Raw genomic sequence first — 18,440 nt, forward strand, 5'->3', positions numbered from 1 at the left:
AAACGAGCGCGAGAAAAACCGGAAAAAGAAAGAAAATTTAATAACTCCCAATCCGGACGTCAAAACGAAATATCATAAAAACAAAAAGTGGGCAGGACGACAGGGGGGAAACAAGAAAAATATGGGATGGGGGTTCCGGGAGGGGTAAAGGCGGTCACGTGCAAAAAACACAAAAAAACGAACCAAAAACGCAATTTAACAATTAATATCGAAAGATCCGTGCATCGGAATGAGGTACAGAAAAAAGGAAAACTGTGCAAAAAGATGTGCCCGACAATCCTATCATGTCAAAACATAATTCCGACTAAGGTAAGACGCGTTCACATGGGAAAAACCCAAAAAACAAACCCGAAAATGGGATCGGAAATTAATATTGGACAAACCGTTCACCGGAATAATAGGCAGTAACAAGGAAAAATGTCCGCAGGAAGGGGTGGCACAGGGTTATCATGTTAAAACGTAGTTCCGGCGGAAATAGGAGGGGTTCACATGTGAAAAACTCCAAAAATACTCCCGAAAAGTCATTTAAAAATTAAGAAGTAAAAATCCAGAAGTCGAAAAAGGGTGGAGGAAAAAGGAAAAAGGTAGGGGAAGGCACAGGGGACACGGTTGTCAAGTCAAATTGGAAGTCGGATGCAAATAGGGCAGGTTCACATGGAAAAATGTCAAAAATACACACGAAAAAGGCTTTAAAAAAACCGGAAAATTAATTACGGACAAACCGTGTATCGGAATGAGGCGGAATAAAAAGGAAAAATGTCAGGGAAAAAGCGTTGGTCAGGGCTATGACGTCAGAGCATAATTCGGAAGCAAGAAAAGCGCGTTCACATGGAAAACCGTCTAAATTGCGTAAAATACGTCAAAAATTAATAACTCAAAAACCGTGCACCGGAATAGGGGTAGGTAAAAAAGAAAAATGGTCAATTCAAAGGGAGGAACAGGGCTATGAGGTTGGATTGGGATTTTGGTGAACGTAGGACGCATTCACATGGCAGGACCTCAAAATCAGGGAATGAAGGAAAACTGCAAGGAAATAGCCCCAAGGGTGGGTGGAACATAACCGGGTGGGTGGGAAGGGTTCCCATTAGGGTAAAAGCAAGGCATGGCATATATGCATGAACAAGTTGAGGCATATGCAGAAGGGTATGCAATGTAGACGCGTAGGGACGCGTCCCCACACTTAAGACCTTAACGGATAGGGTTAACCGAGCATTAGGGACCTAGGACCACGCCACAGACCATCCACTAACTTCCCCACACTTAAAACATGACCGACACGAAAAAACCAAAGTGTAGGGTTAGAAGAACTTGGCCCATTTCGTCAAGAATCAAGGTTAAGTATCGATGGCACGTCCACTGTTGTTGTCGGCACTGGAGGGACCAAGGCATCTTTACAGCGCACACGTCCGTCATGGAAGGGACCACGCGGCAGCACCCAGGGAGGTAGCTGATGGAAGGAATCGCAGGAAATTCATTGTCGATGATGAGGGATACTACACTCAACTCACAATCACTCAATTGGAATGAAAGAACAGTCACTCGCCCCATGACTAATATCACTCGCGGAAGAATGATTAAAACCCATATCTCATACCCGATTGAGGAATCGACAAGGGGGGAATGGTGTAAAAAGAGTATGCCAGGGTGCACAGTTGATGGTGCATTAGTGCGTCCAACCCGTCTGGCATAGGTGCAAGGAGGAAGGCAAGGGAGCCTTATGGTGCAGTGCATAGAACACGGTGACATGTCTTGTGTTGACGGTAAAGACCCATCCTGTGGGTGCATAGGGAAACGGGAACATACGTGACTCCAAGTGTCGTAACGTCCCTCAATCTCACCTCTCGGTAAATGATTGAAGAAACTCCAGTCACACTCAGCCCACCCTCTGTCTCACGCTCTGTTGATAGATACAGAAGGGCAGCCTTTTCCTGAAACCCATTGATGTAATCCTCACAGTCACTTGTGCAAAGGGTGTATGCCTTGTGCGCATTTGATGGTGCAATTGTGCATCCCGCCCTGTGTCGGCATACGGTGCGAGAAGGAAGGCAAGGAAGCCTTAGGGTGCAGTGCACAGAACAAATTGTGCTTTGTGCTTTGAGAGGCCCATCCCGTGCGTGCAACACTTCATTCACACTGCTCACCTCTCATTCGATTTGAAGGGAAAAGATTGGTCTCTCGCCCCACCCTCTGTCTCACTCTCTGTTGATAGATACAGAGGGCAACCATACTCACTTCCCCATCCGGTTAGGATGAAAGCTCACATCACTCAAGGGGCTGTCGATGAAGATCGTGTCATTAGTTGTTGAAGAGGCGTACCCAGGGAGGTAGCCATCAAATCGAACGTTGTATTGGACAGGAACATAGCGTCTGCTTAGAGGACAGTTAGTCACTTTGCAAAGAGACCCATGACACAGCGTACCAAGGGAGGCAGCGTCGGAATTGGATCCGAGGGATATCAATTAATGAATCCACTTTCTGGACTGCTGGGTGTTACCACCTTTTCCACAGCCAGCTTCTCGCCCAAGGGTGTTTACCACCTTTTCTTGGAACGAGGCCTGCTATGACAGGGAATTGCTTCCTTTTCTCTCATAACAGATTTGTTTTGTTTTTTTTCTTTTTGTTTTTTTTTCCTTCTTTTCTTTTTTTTTTTTCTTTCTATTCCCGAGGGTGTTTCCACCTTTTCTCGAAGAAGAGGTTGTCATGACAGGGACCTAAGTCTTTTTCTCCCATGACCGATATGTTTTGTTTTTTTTTTCTTTTTCTTTTCTTTTTTTTTTCAATATTGAGCAAGGGAATGGCAGAACTACCATTTGTCAGAACCCACCTCGCCACTGTCGCTGGTGGAAAATAGAGGATAAGAAATCAAGACTGGAAGGGGGTTTGGAGGGGACAGAGGGTTGCACCCTCTTCATCAGAAGTGATTGAAGAACGACTATCAAAAGTAGCATCATAAGAAGTACAGTGCCGTGCCAACGAGGGGAAGGATCAAGTGTCCGTAATTGTCAAGATCCCCAAGGAGGGAAGTACTTCTTCAGGCGATATCCATTGATCAGAAAGGGATCATCAGAGGCATCAACGGTCTGCACTTGAACAGAACCATTAGGGTTGACTGCAAGTACCTTATAGGGGCCCATCCACCGCTGCTGGAGCTTGCCAGGAAACTTGCCAAAGCGTGAATCATAGGCTAGGACCAAATCACCTTCTTTGAACTCCTTGTGCTTGATGAAACTGTCATGGTAAGCCTTGCGTCGAGCTTGCATGGCTTCCATGCACTGTAGAGTCATCCTACGAATTTCGTCCAAACATTCCAAGTGCAGGAGACGGGGTTGCAGTGAATCGTCATCCCCCAAACGCTCTTTGATCGCCACTCTCAAAGAGGGTAGTTCCAGTTCAACAGGAAAAACAGCTTCTGCTCCATACACCAACTGGAAAGGTGTCTGTCCCGTTGCTGCTTTATGAGAGGTTCTGTACGCCCAGAGGGCCTCTGTAAGTCGATCATCCCAATCACGACGATGTGCGGCAATTGTTCTTGTCAGAATTGAGCAGAGGATGCGATTCGTGACTTCGACTTGGCCGTTGGCTCTGGGGTAATAAGGAGTGGACTTGCGATGGCGGATCTTATACAACTCTGTCAACTCTTCCATGACTTTGTTAAGGAAATGCGTGCCTCTATCACTTACCAGCTCTAAGGGACTACCAAAACGGGTGATGATATTCTCGTACATGAACAGGGCCACGCTGTTACCATCGTCCCGCTTTAGGGCTTTAGCTTCACACCACTTTGTGACATAATCTGTACATACGAGGATGTATCGGTTCTGTTTCCTTCTGGTGGGAGGGTCGATCGGACCTATGAAGTCAATGCCCCACTTCTCAAACGGCTTCAAAGGAAGGATAGGTTGCAGTGGCATGGCACTTGTCTTGGTGGGTTTCCCCATTCTTTGACAAGCATCACATCTTTTACAGTAATCATAGGCATCCTTATGAATGGTAGGCCACCAATATCCTGCTAGCAGAGCCTTCCTGGCTGTAGCTTCTCCTGCAAAGTGACCTCCACATGGCTCGTCGTGGCAAGCCTTCAAAACAATCCCAATCTCTTCTCCTGCAACACATCTTCTGAGCACTTCATCTTTGCCTTTCTTGTACAGTGCACCGCCTAGCAGGGTGTAGGGGGCTGATTCTAACATGAGCTTCTTCCTTTCCCGACTAGAAATACCAGGAGGGTACTGTTGGGTTGCCAGCAGATTGGCAATGTCTGCATACCAGGGAGTGACAGTTTCTACCAAGAATAGGGAAGCATCAGGGAGGTCTGGATCATCCTGCTCCTCTTCTGCAGTTTGTGGGATACGCGACAGATGATCAGCCAGAACATGGGAACGACCAGGCTTAGTAATCACCTCAAAGTCGAACTCCTAGAATAAAAGGAGCCATCTCATCAATCGTCCTTTCACATCTGCTTTGTTCATCAAGAAGGACAGGGCCTCATGATCCACATAAAATTTAAAGTGGGTAGATAGGAGGTAATGGCGAAACTTTTCCAAGGCAAACACCATTGCCAAGCACTCCAGCTCTGTCACTGTATAGTTCCGTTCCCTATCAGTGACTTTTCGACTTGCATAATAGATCGGTTGATCCAGCTTCGAGGAACCCTTTTGGCAGAGGACAGCACCTAAGCCTTCAATTGATGCATCAGTGTGTACATGGAACTCTTTCGTCCAATCAGGAGGTTGCAGGATGGGTGCCTCTATCAGACACTGCTTCAGAGTGTGGAAGGCTTTGTCACATTCTTCCGTCCAAGTAAACTCTGCATCTTTCCTCAAAAGCTTGTGCAAGGAAGTTGCCTTTGTCGCAAAATGGGCTATGAACCTTCTGTAGTAACCCACATGGCCTAGGAATCCCCTCAACTGTTTGAGGTTGGTGGGTGCTGTCAGAGCTGCAATCTTTTCAATCTTTGCAGGGTCTGTTGATATCCCTTGTGCAGAGACAATGTGGCCCAACAGGACTCCAGAAGAGACCCCAAAGATGCATTTGTCAGGGTTGAGGGAAATCCCATACTCCCAGCATCGGTCAAAGCATTGCTCCAGGTGGTCCCAGTGTTTACTGATCAAACTATAGACACAAAAGTCATCCAAATATACCTCAATAAAGTCGTGCAGATGATTTTGAAATGCAGCCATCATGACTCGTTGGAAAGTAGCAGGGGCATTGCAGAGCCCAAATGGCATCACTCGGTAAGCGTAAGTCCCCCATTCTGTGGTGAAGGTTGTTTTGGATTGGTCTTCTTCTGCGATTTGGACTTGGTTGTATCCACTGAATCCATCCAAAAGAGAATAAAGTTCATGTCCTACCACTGTGTCCAACAGTTGGTCTGTGAAAGGGATAGGAAAGTGATCCTTCTTTGTCTTGGAATTAAGCTTTCGAAAATCCACACATATTCGCAATTTGCCATTCTTCTTGGGTACAACCACAATGGGTGAAACCCATTCAGTACTGTTTGCCACTGGATAGATGAACTCGGCTTCTAGAAGCTTCAACAGCTCCGCTTTCACCAATGTGGAATAATTCGGGTTCATTCGCCTCTGTCGTTGCCGTACTGGCTTGACATCAGGCTCCAAATCAATATGATGTTGACATATTGTGGGATCAATCCCCTTTAGGTCTTTGTAAGACCATGCAAACATGTCCAAATTTTCTTTCAACAAGTTGTACAAAGTTGACAACTCCTCTTCTGGGAGACTGCTACCCACCTTCAAGTGGCGTTCAGTGCCTTCTGCATCCACAAAGGTTAACTGCCTTTCACCTTCTACTTCACGAATGAAGGTCCCGCGGACTGCTTCTGGATACAGATCCGACTCCTTCAAGGGAATAGTATCCTCTTCTGATGTCCCACTAGAACCAACTTCTTCTTTTGGTGGAGACTTAGGTTGCTCCTTAAGACGTTGGAATGGGATAAGAGCTGTTTCGGGTTTGGTTTCAAGATTAATTACGTCTTGGCTTGAAGACTCCTCTTCTGAAGATGATACATCCAGGAACGTCACATAACAGGGACCCTCTGATGCTTGTTGGGTTGGTGGGACTGGTGCTTGTTGGCACGGTGCATCATCATCATCTTTCTTTGGCAAGGATAGGTTAGGACGGCATGAGCCACTGCTGAAAGATGGCTTGCTCTTCTTAATCCATCCCTTATAAAAGTTTTGCGTATGAGAAGATCCATTTACCAGACCGAATGGTACCATCGCCATTCTGGCCCATAGCATGAGCTCATCGGCTTCTGATGCTTCTGGAACTTCTTCTTCAATTGTATCCTCTTCAGGTGGGATAGACTCTTCTGGCTCACTTTCATAATCTTTTTCGTCCATATCATATCCATCCTCTTCTGTCTCTGTCTCTGTTTCTGCTTCTGCTTCTGCTTCTGTTTCTGCTTCTGTTTCTGCTTCTGCTTCTGCTTCTGTAGGAGCTCTGTAACAGAAGAACAGATTCTCTGGTTCCTCTCCTGCCTCTGTCTCTGGCTCTGCTGTGGCCATATAACAGGGAGAGCAGTACAGCCATGCTTCTATCTCACTGTCAGAAGTGATTTCAGAAGTCATTCCCGATTCAGGCAGGAAGTATTCACCCATTGATAATGACTTTGCATCTTTTGGAAGTCGGCTTACAGTATCCACTGTTAAGGAATGTGCCACCACTTTCTTGGGAAGGATCTGTTTGACAGCATCTTCGTCTGCTGATGTTCCATCTGTAGCCTCGTTAGGGGAATCAGAAGATAATTCCAAGGAGGTGGATCCATGTCCTTTTTGAGAACCATACAGTTTCAGCACCACTTTGTTGGGTCCTCTGCCCAAGGTCAAGGTTCCTTTGAACCAATCCGTCCTTGCTCGGGCTTCAAAAAGCCATGGTCTGCCCAGTAACAGAGGATAGGACGTACCATAAGAGTTTGGCTTCACCACCAGATAGGTTAGCCAATAATCTTTTCCAGCCACAGTAGTCTTCACATATGGGAGAATGCCCAAAGGCTTGATTCTGCTCTGATCCGCCAGTCTGATGAGCCATTGGGTTGGTTGCACACCTTGTAGGCCTAGATCCTTCATTGTCACATCCGTCATAATGTTCACTGATGAACCACCATCAATCAGTGCATTTGCAATGAAGCAACCTTCTATCCATACGCCAATCTCTGGAGTACCCGGATCTAGGAAAGCGTTAGCCACATCCACTTCTTTTACAGGCTCTGGAGCCTTGTTGGACTTTGTCACTGTGGAGGGAGCAATCCTTAAACCACGTCTTTTCGTCAGTATACTTTTGAACCTTTTCCGGCAACTGGGAGACAACAACAATAATTGTCGGAATGTGAGGTTTGGTTTAAAGGTATCTAGATCTCTAACCAGATCGTATTCCTTAATAAGATCCACTGGCTTCTCTAATCGATTAGGGAATGGGGCAACACCCATTTTCATTTTCCCTCTTTCTTCCAACAGAGGAATTACAGGAACTTCTTCTGCCACTTGTGGCACTTCCTCCTCTTCTGTCTCCTGGACCTCTGGTCCTGTCTCTGTAACTGTCTCTGTAACTCTCTGTGGCACTGTAGGGCTCTGTACGGCACTGTTAGGCTCTGTTCTGTTCTGTTCTTCTGGTGGAAGACTGAACTTCACTGTTCTGGCAGGAGGGTTATTTTCTTTCTGGATAGGTGGTTCCTTCTGCTTTGCACGAGTGATGGCAGCAACTTCCAATTCCACTAAATTGGAGGTAGGCTCTTGGGCCTTGGACGGACTATCAGTAGCATTGTTTTTCACTGGGGCTGGGCTTGGACAGTCTTTTGCAGTGTGGCCTTCTCCTTTGCATCGACTGCATAAGGGCTTATAATCCACTGACCTTCGAGGATTTGGACAATTTGGTGAGATGTGTCCCTTTTCTCCGCATCTGTAACACTCCACTTCTGATCTCTGACCACCGCCAGACTATCTTCCTCTGTAACTTTGAGAGGGAAATCTTCTGGGTCCGAAATTAGGACCAAACTCTCTAGGCTTAGGTCCAATATCTTGTGTTGTCATTTTGGATTCCAACAAGTTAAATCTTGTGTCTTCTTCCTTTCTTCTCCTATCATGCATCTCCTTCAGGGAGCAAATGTCCTCTGTATGATTCTTCCGCAAACAGTAGGAACAGAAGGCTCCAGGGATGGTTGGTTTCCGTGTACATTCAGTGGCTAAATGACCTGCTTGATGACACTTACCACACCAAGTATTTGACCGCATCACATCTCTTCCTACTCCTGCAACATTGGATATGCTTGCTGTGTTCACTTTCAACGTCTGTAGTTGTTCCGTAATCACATCCATCAACTCCTTTTTGATGTTTGCAACTGAGTTGGATAAATAATCCTTCAAGCTTTCTCCTCCGGACGTACTAGCAGGAGGGTTTTGAGGAGTCTCTGTAATCACTGCATAAACGGGTTGAGCTGGTACAGAGGGGTCTCTGTTCTGGTTCTGATTCAGAGCTCCTGTTTGAACTGTTGGCTGTTGACTCCAGTTGGTAGGGTTCCACTGTTGCTGTTGATTTGGCATTGAGGAAATTGGTTGAGACCATTGTTGTGGTGGTTGGGCCATCATTTGAGGCATGGATTGTGGCCACTGAGGATTTGGTGCACTATACTGTGATACTGAGGGCATCTGTTGGTAGGAGTAGGGAACAGTCCCTGGGACTGCATTTGGTGGGTACATCATTCCTGGCACCAGAGGAGGTAGGACTCCTCTTCCTGTATTCATTGCTAATCGAGCTTCCACTTCATCGTACAGTCTGGCACCTTCTGTTGCAGCTTGCAGGGTGGCTGGTCTTTGCAGCTCCACAAACTTACGGACTTCTGGTTGTAATCCTCTGAGAAACACTCCCTTCTGAATGCCATCATCTAGATTATGGTTAGTCCATCTCTTCAGGATGGATTCCATTCGTGAGACATAGGCTTCCACTCTTTCTCCAGAGGACTGACTTAGGTTCATAAATTCCTCTCTCATCCGCTCTTCAAAACCTTCACGCCTGAATTTAGTGAGGAAGGCCAACTTCAGGTCGTCCCATGTGCCAAAAGTTCCTGCTGCTTGTCTCTCATACCACTGAAACGCCGCGCCCTTGAAAGTGGCGGGAAATATCGCTAACCAATGCTCAGGGGTTCTGGCATTGTTAGCCACACATGCTACCATAAACTCTGCTACATGAAGATCGGGGTCTTCATTGTACTCTCCCTTAAAAACTGGCAATGGGACTACGTTCGCTGGTCTGTCATCAATATTTCCAGGACGGATCTGGCTTGGAAGTGGACCTCCAGTAGGAGGAGGAAGGTCTTGATGTGCCATTGGGACTTCTGTAAAGAGTTCCGCAAGGGCGTCAAAGGCGGCTTCTGCTGCGAGCTCGCTCTCGGCTCTGATTCTTGCTTTCTCTCTTCTCACGTACCTCTGGACTCGTTCCAACGCTTGCCTTTTTATTGCGTCATTCATCAGGGGGTTGACTCCACTATGTTGTTAGTGCTCCACAAAGGGTTAACAGAAGGCTTCAGTCTCTGGAGAACTCTCTTGCCAACATTTCTTCTACTTCTTTCCTCTCAACGTCCCTAAATTCTGCTTTCATGCCACTGCACAGAGGAAGGTATTCGGTTCTGAAGGTGTCAAAATGCATACGTCTGAGCATTGTAGTGGTGCCATCATCATAGTAATGCCAGCTTCTGATGGTTTCAACAGTGTATGTTGTGAAAAACACTCTGTCTACCAACTTCCAGTGGGTTGCTAATTGAACAAACAGGAGATTATCAGTACACCAAGCATCCCATGTATCTTGCTGTTGAGCATCCACGAACAAATTCCAACTCTTTTCCTTCTTGTCCCTGTGAACCTCTACAGACCAAGACTCCTGAAGCTTCTTCACAATCTCCCACTTGATGTTGTCTGGAAACTTCTCAATGAATGCCAAATCGTCCATGGATGTTCATTCTCTCTGTTTTTTCTCTTCAGTTTGTTCCCAAACAGTTTGCCACCAAGATGCAAGTTTCTGCTGCTTCAATAGGAAGAGGAAACTGTCCACCACATAGAGCATGCATCATGATGGTGATGTGTTTCCGCCATTGTGAGATGAACTTCTTGTGAAAAGTGGCTTTGATTATGAGAAATTCCAACTCTTCCGTAGAAGAAGGAACTTTACAATCATCCATTGAATTCTTCTCTTCTTGGCAATGCCAATTCCTTCATTTTCAGCCTCTTTTAGTGCTTGTTGATGGCAAGTTTCCCCGGCTGCGCACCAAAAACATGGAGCCCCGAGAAGAACACCAAGGAAAAGGGAATTCTCTTGCAAGAAAATCTATCTTGTAACATCAACAAGCTTGTTTATCATGTTTCATATGATCACAATGAAGAAAAGAACACCAGGCATAACAAATCTTCATGCAGCATCATGTAGACCTCCCACGGATTTTAATAGAATCAACCATATTCTTCAACATCCTCATAAAATCCATCAATAGAACAAAGAAAGCAAAGAAATACACCATCTTTGAATGGAAAAATATCACATAGTATTCATCTTCAATATCTTCATAGTCTTCTCTCTCAATCTCTCATATACAATCACTCTGTTTCAGTAGAATTGGCTATCTCTGACTCTCTCTCACACACTCCATCAATAATACATCATATCCTCACTACAATCTCTCAAAAATTACTCTCAATAATCACTCTTAGGTCGTGGATACCCCTCCCAAGAGGTATGTCTGATATGAAGGGTCACCAGAGCCACTACAGTGTCTCTTCACAGCTCACTACTGTCACTTCACTCTAGTCTTCTCTTGAGTCTTCAGCAGCTACTTCTTTCAGCTCTTTTGCACTTGTATTCACCTCTTTTCAAGGCTAGAAAACTTTCCCCAAAGTCACACATACATTCCACAGAACACTTACAGAAGCATAAAGAACAGTCTACAGAACAGTACCAGAACAGTTACAGTACAGAACAGAACAGAAACAGAAACAGAAGCAGAAGCTCTACAGAAGACCTACAGAAGGTCATAGAAGGTCATCAAAACCACATCACTCATTCTCAAACCATTTCAAACTCTCACAAACCATTCACTAAGCTTTCACAATATCTCATTCTTCATCAATCAATACTTCATCCCTCCTTACAGAAGACAATCAGAACAAAACAGAACAAAACAGAACAAAACAGAAGGTATACAGAACCAATCAGAACCTATCAGAACATCACAGAACCACCAACAAACATCATGATCTTCCAAAACACAATCAATATCATCCAAAACACTCTCAAACCACTTCCAAATCAATCAATCATCCCATAAAATCAACCATTCAGCTCTCAAAAACAACAAAAATCAGCCAAAAAACAAGTCATTTCAACACTCAACAAGGGACAAGGTTCAGTATTAGATAGATTAGAGTCAAGAAGGCTCTGGACACTCTCAATTTGGTCCTAAATGGAGAAATAAACTTCTATGGATGTTAAATGATCCAATTCTAGATAAGGGTGGACTATGGTATCTATCTACTTTGGATATGGATCCTAGTGTGTGGGATGCTTACCACTTAGGCATAGCACTGCGGAGAATATATGGATCTACACATTGTTTCCATCTGTTTTCTAAAGGACTACTTGATACTATTTTCATTTCTTACTTAAGTTATGTAATCAAACTTGCTAAAGTATTAAATAATAAAGCTTCTTTTATTTTTCCATATTAATTGTGCTAGGATCCTAATTACATAACTAAAGTTCATTTAGGTGCCTGCATAAGTGGGTGGAAAATTTTCCCCCAATGAAAATATCCTACAAATGGGTGGATGCAATAAGTCAATCAATAATTTAAGGTTTAGAGGTAAAATGTTGGTTTAGATGTTAGATCTTAATATAGCACCATTTTAGGAGGTCAATGTGAGACTATGCCCTATTAGGAGAGGGGTTGACATTCTACTCTCCCTCATTTCTCATTCTCATTGAACCAACAATGATGCTTGCTCACTTTGAGTTTTGATTAATCACACATGTGACTTTCTTACCTCAACATTAGATTGTGAATTGGTTAACCTTAGTTTAGAAAACTCAAGTTGATCCTCATGCATGAAGCCAGGTGCTTTCCCTATGAAGTAGATCCAAAAGCAATCTAATCAACTAAGCCCACACGTTTCATGGGATCTGAATGGTGTTGTTTAGAATACACAACTAGGTGACTACTAAATGTTACTGAGTATGTATGTGCTATCAAAGTAAAAATTTATGATAAATGATATGTATGCATTTCCCAATTTCTAATCACAACAAACTAAGTAGAAGTTTGATTTGACATTTATTGTTGGTGGCTAGGTGCCTTTTACAAAATTATCACTATCAAGATACAAAAGAAAAAGTTTCTTTAAAAGCACATTAAGCCTCCTAAATTCCATGGTAAAGGGCAAGGATGTGGATTGACACCAAGGTTTAAATTAAATATATGAAAGACTACTTCATTGCCACAGAATCAAGCATTGCAAACCAAGCAATGATCACCAAGCTTAAGCTAGTTGGTGAAGCACACCTCTTATGAAAAACTTGGTATAGAAATGGTGGCACTTTTGAAGCTACTTGGGACAAGATTAAAAAGGTTATATGTGGAAGATATATACATAGTATGTACAAGTCTATCAAGATGAACAAATTCCTCAACTTAAGGTAGCAAAACTATCCCTAGAAGTGTATTAATCACGCTTCATGACTTGAATAAAATACACACTAGTATTGATAACAAATGACCAAGTGGAAAGATTCTACCAAGGTTTGAATGCTCCTTTGAATGCCCAATCAGTAATAATATGACTAAATAACTTGTGAAACACTCTCATATAAGTGAAACCTTTTATCAAATCTAATAAAGAGAAACCTTTGAAGTCAACTACACCTCAGAAGGTACTAGGGTGGACTAAGATACCCAAATGGACCAAGGGAAGAGATGTTACAAGTGCTTTGAGTTGGGGAAATAATTAAAAGATGTGTCCCAATCATTGATGTTTCCACTATGATGACTTGGGGCACATCCAATACATTTTCCCTAAAATAGCTCAAGGAGATGAGGAGTTACCAAGAAAGAATAGTTACTTAAATATAGCAAGTCATATAGATCAAGACCCAAATGAAGAGTTAGACACCACTATGACTTTCCAATCTATATAAATTTCTTTAATGCTATGCAATAATCCTTGTGTATGTAATAATCCTTACTCACGTAATGGCCCTTGAGCTAATATCTCTTGTAATAAACTTGACCTATGGATTTGTTAGATTATCTTGGCAATTGGTAGAATAATTAGAATGCATAGGGGACAAGATAACACCATATTAGAGAATTTGGGAATTTTCCAAGTCCCAATTTCAAATGTGATAAATATTTGACCGTGTGGCTAAATCTTCATTCATATTTGAAAGTGGATTTGGAAAGATAGCTTATATAGCATGTAGGGTAAACTCCACCTTGTAAGATAACAAGATTTGACCATGTGGTCAAATAATAAAGGTATTGGGGAGTTCCAAAAGTGCATAGAAATTCTCAAATTCCTAAATATAGTGTCAGATGTAATATACCTATTATCAAGCCTATTTTACTCAATGAAAGTAAATCACTCAAACTCATCCTAACTAGTAGAATGATCCCATGAATTTATTTTGCTATTTGTGTGACTCAATTCATTCTCCTCTACTAGAAAGTGATAGCTATTTTAGTTGATTGACAAAAGTTTGTGGAGTACTTATATGCAAATACACCATAAAATATATCCATAATTGATTTAACCCATCTTAGTTATTGTGGTAATCTCGTAAATTTATTGCATTATCCAAACAATATTGTTTGAATACTTTCTCTGAAAGGTGGAGCTTGAGTGGAAGCACAAGCAAGAAAAAGCAAGAGAGATGCGAGCTATGGTAGATGAAGCAAGAGAGCAAGAGAGAGAGACACATGATGTGGAAACTCCAACAGTCACAATGTGTGAGCAGCCTTCCTTTATGCAATAGTCACAGAAATAATAAATAATAAAGTGATAGTGATGGGCACACGCCACCAGTAGCATACAAGTGTGCAATCACTATCTGTGAAGTAAATGCAGGGCAGTGTAGGTACAAGTGCCTTTATTCCCAACAACCTCCCACTTAAAGACAAATGTATCCCTAGTGAGGAGAGAACAAGAAAAAAGTAGAAATACAAATGGACATAAAGTACAACACGATTAGAAAAGGCATCATCCAATCCTATGCTCATCATCTTCCTAAGAAAGGCAAAACATTTCACTAAGAGGCTTTCAGTGAGCAAATCTATAGGATTCTTTGTCAATCAAGATCTTGACAAGCTCAACAGACTTGTCCTCTACTACCTCCATGATAAAGCGATAGCACACCTCGATGTGCTTTATCTTTGCATAGAAGCCAACTAAATCGCACTCATAAAATCTGAATAGAGTATAGGAGTAACAATAATACCAAGGTCCCTAACCATAGGGACTCCTTGCAAGCCTCAATGACTCCAATATACTCTACCTCAATACTAGATAAAGTTATGTATTTGTGCACCCTAGATATCCAAGAAATAGCACCTCCAGCAAAGACAAAAAAATACCCAAATGCAAACTTCTTACTATCTACATGTCCTACATGGTCAAAGTTAGTGTAACCCATGTCTCCTAGCCACCATAGCAAATGCACATACCTGCAGTGCCTTTCAGGTACCTCATGAAACTCTTCATGGGGTCCCAATGTCATCGACTAGGTGTATCCATATAGCATGCCACAACTCCCATTACTACAAATGCTATATCAAGGTGAATGGCTATCATAGCATACATCAAACTATTCACTATGGGATGCATAAGGGATCTTGGCTATTTGGGCCTTTTGCTCATCTGACTAAGAATGATCTGATTGATTTTCACATAGAAAGGTAAAGGATAGCCAATAGGCTTAACATCTTGTATAGGAAAGTGCTTGAGGATCTTCTATATGTACTCCCTCTATGATAAGTAAAGGAGCCCTTTAGAGAGATCATGTGTGATGTGCATTCCAAGAATATGTGAGACATGCCCCATATTCTTCATCTAAAAGCTTTTCTTGAGCTGATTTTTCAAAGTGTCCAACTTATTATGAGCTCTCCTAGCAATCAATATATCATCCATATAAAGTACCAAGATAATAAGGTTGTCATCATGAGCCTTGTTCGTGTAGAGACACTGATCCATATCACTACGAGAGTAAGATTGCAACTTCATAAATGTATCAAATGTATGATACCATTCCCTAGGTGCCTATTTAAGACCTTAAAGGCTCTTAGTCAACTTGCACACTAGGTGTCCCTACCCTTTTCTTGAAAGCCCTTAAGTTGGTTCATATAAATCTCATCATGCAACTTCCTATGTAAGAAAGTCATCTTAACATCCATTCGATAGAGATCCAAATATAATTGAGCAACCAAGGCCAACACCAAGCGTAGGATAGTCATCCTAGCTACAAGAGAAAATACCTCATCAAAGTCAACACCATGCTCCTACTTAAAACCCTTAGCAACCAATCTGGTCTTATATGCTAGCTTGGGATGTCCAAGGGTCCTCTTCAACTTGTATATCCACTTGCACATCAATGCATGTTTTCCATAGGACAAAGGAATCAAATCCCATGTATGGTTTTTCTATAGTAAATCAAACTCTAACTACATGGCCCTCTCCCAAGAGTGACTATCACCTCTACTCACAGCCTCCTCATTGTTGGGGGTAAAGGCATCTCTGCCTAGCCGCCCACGTATTACTACACTGACAGTACCCACCATTGCACACTCCAGGTGGCGGGCGCCCGTCATTGTCACTTTATTCTTTATTCTTTTAGTTACAGTTTGAATAAAGGAAGGTCCGGTCACACATTGTGACTCTTGGAGTTCCCATTTGGTCTCTCTCTCTTTCTTGCTCTTGCTCTCCCGTCATAGCTCTTCCAAGCAAGATTCAATCCTTCTCACCTTTCAAGTGGTATTAGAGCATGCATTCATGACTACTCGATCTTGTTTTATGGAGTCTTTAACTTCCTGTTGAATCCCTACATTCATCGGGTCTCCTTTCCAGGTAGCCATGGCTTCAGCCATGGCTTCTTCCACCTAGGTATATTTGTATACTTCCATTGCTTCTCAGCTTGCACCAATCTTGAATAGGCTTGATCTACCACTTGAGTGGGCTTCTTTGAGCATCATTGGTGCCCCCCATATGCCTCATAACCCTCATCACAGGTAGCAGCAAACCCAACAGTAGCTAGTGTGTTTGCACATGTTTGGGCTGCTACCTCCCTTGTCAAAATTCCTCACTCCCAGGCCCCTTTACACCTCGAAAATGGTCCTTGGCACCTTGGCAATGATTGTTGACCATCCCGAATTCATCCTTTGTATTTGAGCTTGGTTTTAACATATTGAGCTTTAGCCCTTGACTGTGAAAACAGGGTAGATTGTTGTTATACTTCGAGGACAGCATGTTTTGTTATGCCTATGGCTTGTATTATGCTACGGGGATGCTATTACTGTGTGTGGACCTTATGTTGATGCTTTGGAGCACTTGTGGGATGCTTTGAGCCATTGATAGCTCATTTTTCACAAGATTTATGGTTGTATATAGTTCTGGACAGTAAGCATTTATAGGGGAGTTTATGTCTAATGCCAAAGATATGGTTTGGGAGCTTTATGATGTACCCATGTATGTGGAATATGCAACATGTTGCCTTTGCCTTGGATATTGATTTGAGCTTAGATTGAGCACTGCTTAGCTTAGTTTTGGACAGTGATTTCAAGCTATTTATAGCAGGGCTGATTGTACTTCTTGGTGGATATTTAATACCTCTTGGATTCGAGCTATATCTTGGCTATATACATTGATGTAGTAACTCTCGGGGATCGACATAGAGCTTGGATTTTCTCTCGAATAATTGATTGAGCTTGATCTCACTTCACATAGCATTTGGATCTCCATCTTTGATGTACTTATGGCATGTACTTTGCTTATGTCTGACCGATCTTGACATGCTTGGCTTATGCCATCTCTATACATGCTAGTTACATTGTCTTGGAGTTGATTGCTACTGCGGCTTACTTTGGTTTTGCCCGAAGATTACTTTGGCTATTTCTTGGCTTGCCAGAGGTACAATGTGGATATAGTTTATATATATGGATGTTGTGTACAGATGCTACACGGCCTATATGCTCATGAGGTCTTATTGATGCTTGATCTTGGATCTTCTAACACTGGTGCTATCATATGCCCTTATTGAGATTCTTTGCTTGATATTTATGGATTTTGTGCCAATGGGAGCATCTTTGGATGCTTGACAGACATTAAGCAGGCGGCTTATGCTATTGAGCACTTTGGCTACTTGAGACCACTGGGATCTTCACTTTGGATGATGCTTGGCTTATACTATTTGGTTCATTGTACTTGCTTATGAGCTGACTTGGGTCCTTTTTTTTTTAGTTGACACCTACTTATGTCAATTCTTGGCAGTGGCAAGTACATTTTTGCTTCATTGATTGGGGGTGTACCGACTCACTGGCGGATATTTGTATGGCATGTTTGGGTATTGGTTTCATAATTGTTGACTGTCATATGCCTATGCTATGCCCACATGATGCTGGTTTTGGACTTGGCAGTATTTGATTGACTTGGGATCCGCTTTTGGCACTATCAGCTCTCATTTTCACAATTCTGCAATTTATTACAGCAAGCAGGTATGCATGGGACTGACATGGAATTCTCATGTTGAATCATCCTGATTTTATGTACTTTTGATTGAACTTGGTGGGCAGCATCATTAGCTATCAATTTGTGGTCATTTTGCCTTGGTTTTGGTGGTATGTTGGCTATTTACAACAGAAAACAACAAGCAGTTTTGAATTGTCTACATTGTTTTAGCTTGCAATATGGCATCTTCTTCCACTGGCATTGCTATCTTCAGCATCACTAAGCTTGATGGTATGAATTATGCCTATTGGAAGAGCCAAGTTTGACGGGTATTGGTGTAGAAACCGCAGATAAAACCACTAAGGTTGCATGGAGAGTAGCCTGAAACTATGATTGACGACGAATGGGATGAGCTTGATGAGTTATGCAAGTCCACCCTCAATTTATCTCTCACTAAACGTGCATTACAATGTGGTCGAGGAAGCACAAAGTGCTTGGCAGCTTTGGGATAAGATCAAGAACCTCTATGACAAGAAAAGTCCAGTAAGTCAGATGTATTGGCTGAAGCAACTTATGGACCTATGCATGAAGGAGAATATGACGATGTCTGCTCATTTGAGCTAGTTCCATGCTATTCTCAAGAACTTGACTTCGCAGGGCATTACCTTCAATGATAAGGTTACTCCATTGTTTTTGCTTGGGACTCTGAGTGAGTCATGGGATGTATTCCGCACC

Source organism: Lygodium microphyllum, chromosome 10 (assembly GCF_053477565.2).
Source record: "Lygodium microphyllum isolate KBCC chromosome 10, Lygodium_microphyllum_v1.1.10, whole genome shotgun sequence".
NCBI lineage: Eukaryota > Viridiplantae > Streptophyta > Polypodiopsida > Schizaeales > Lygodiaceae > Lygodium > Lygodium microphyllum.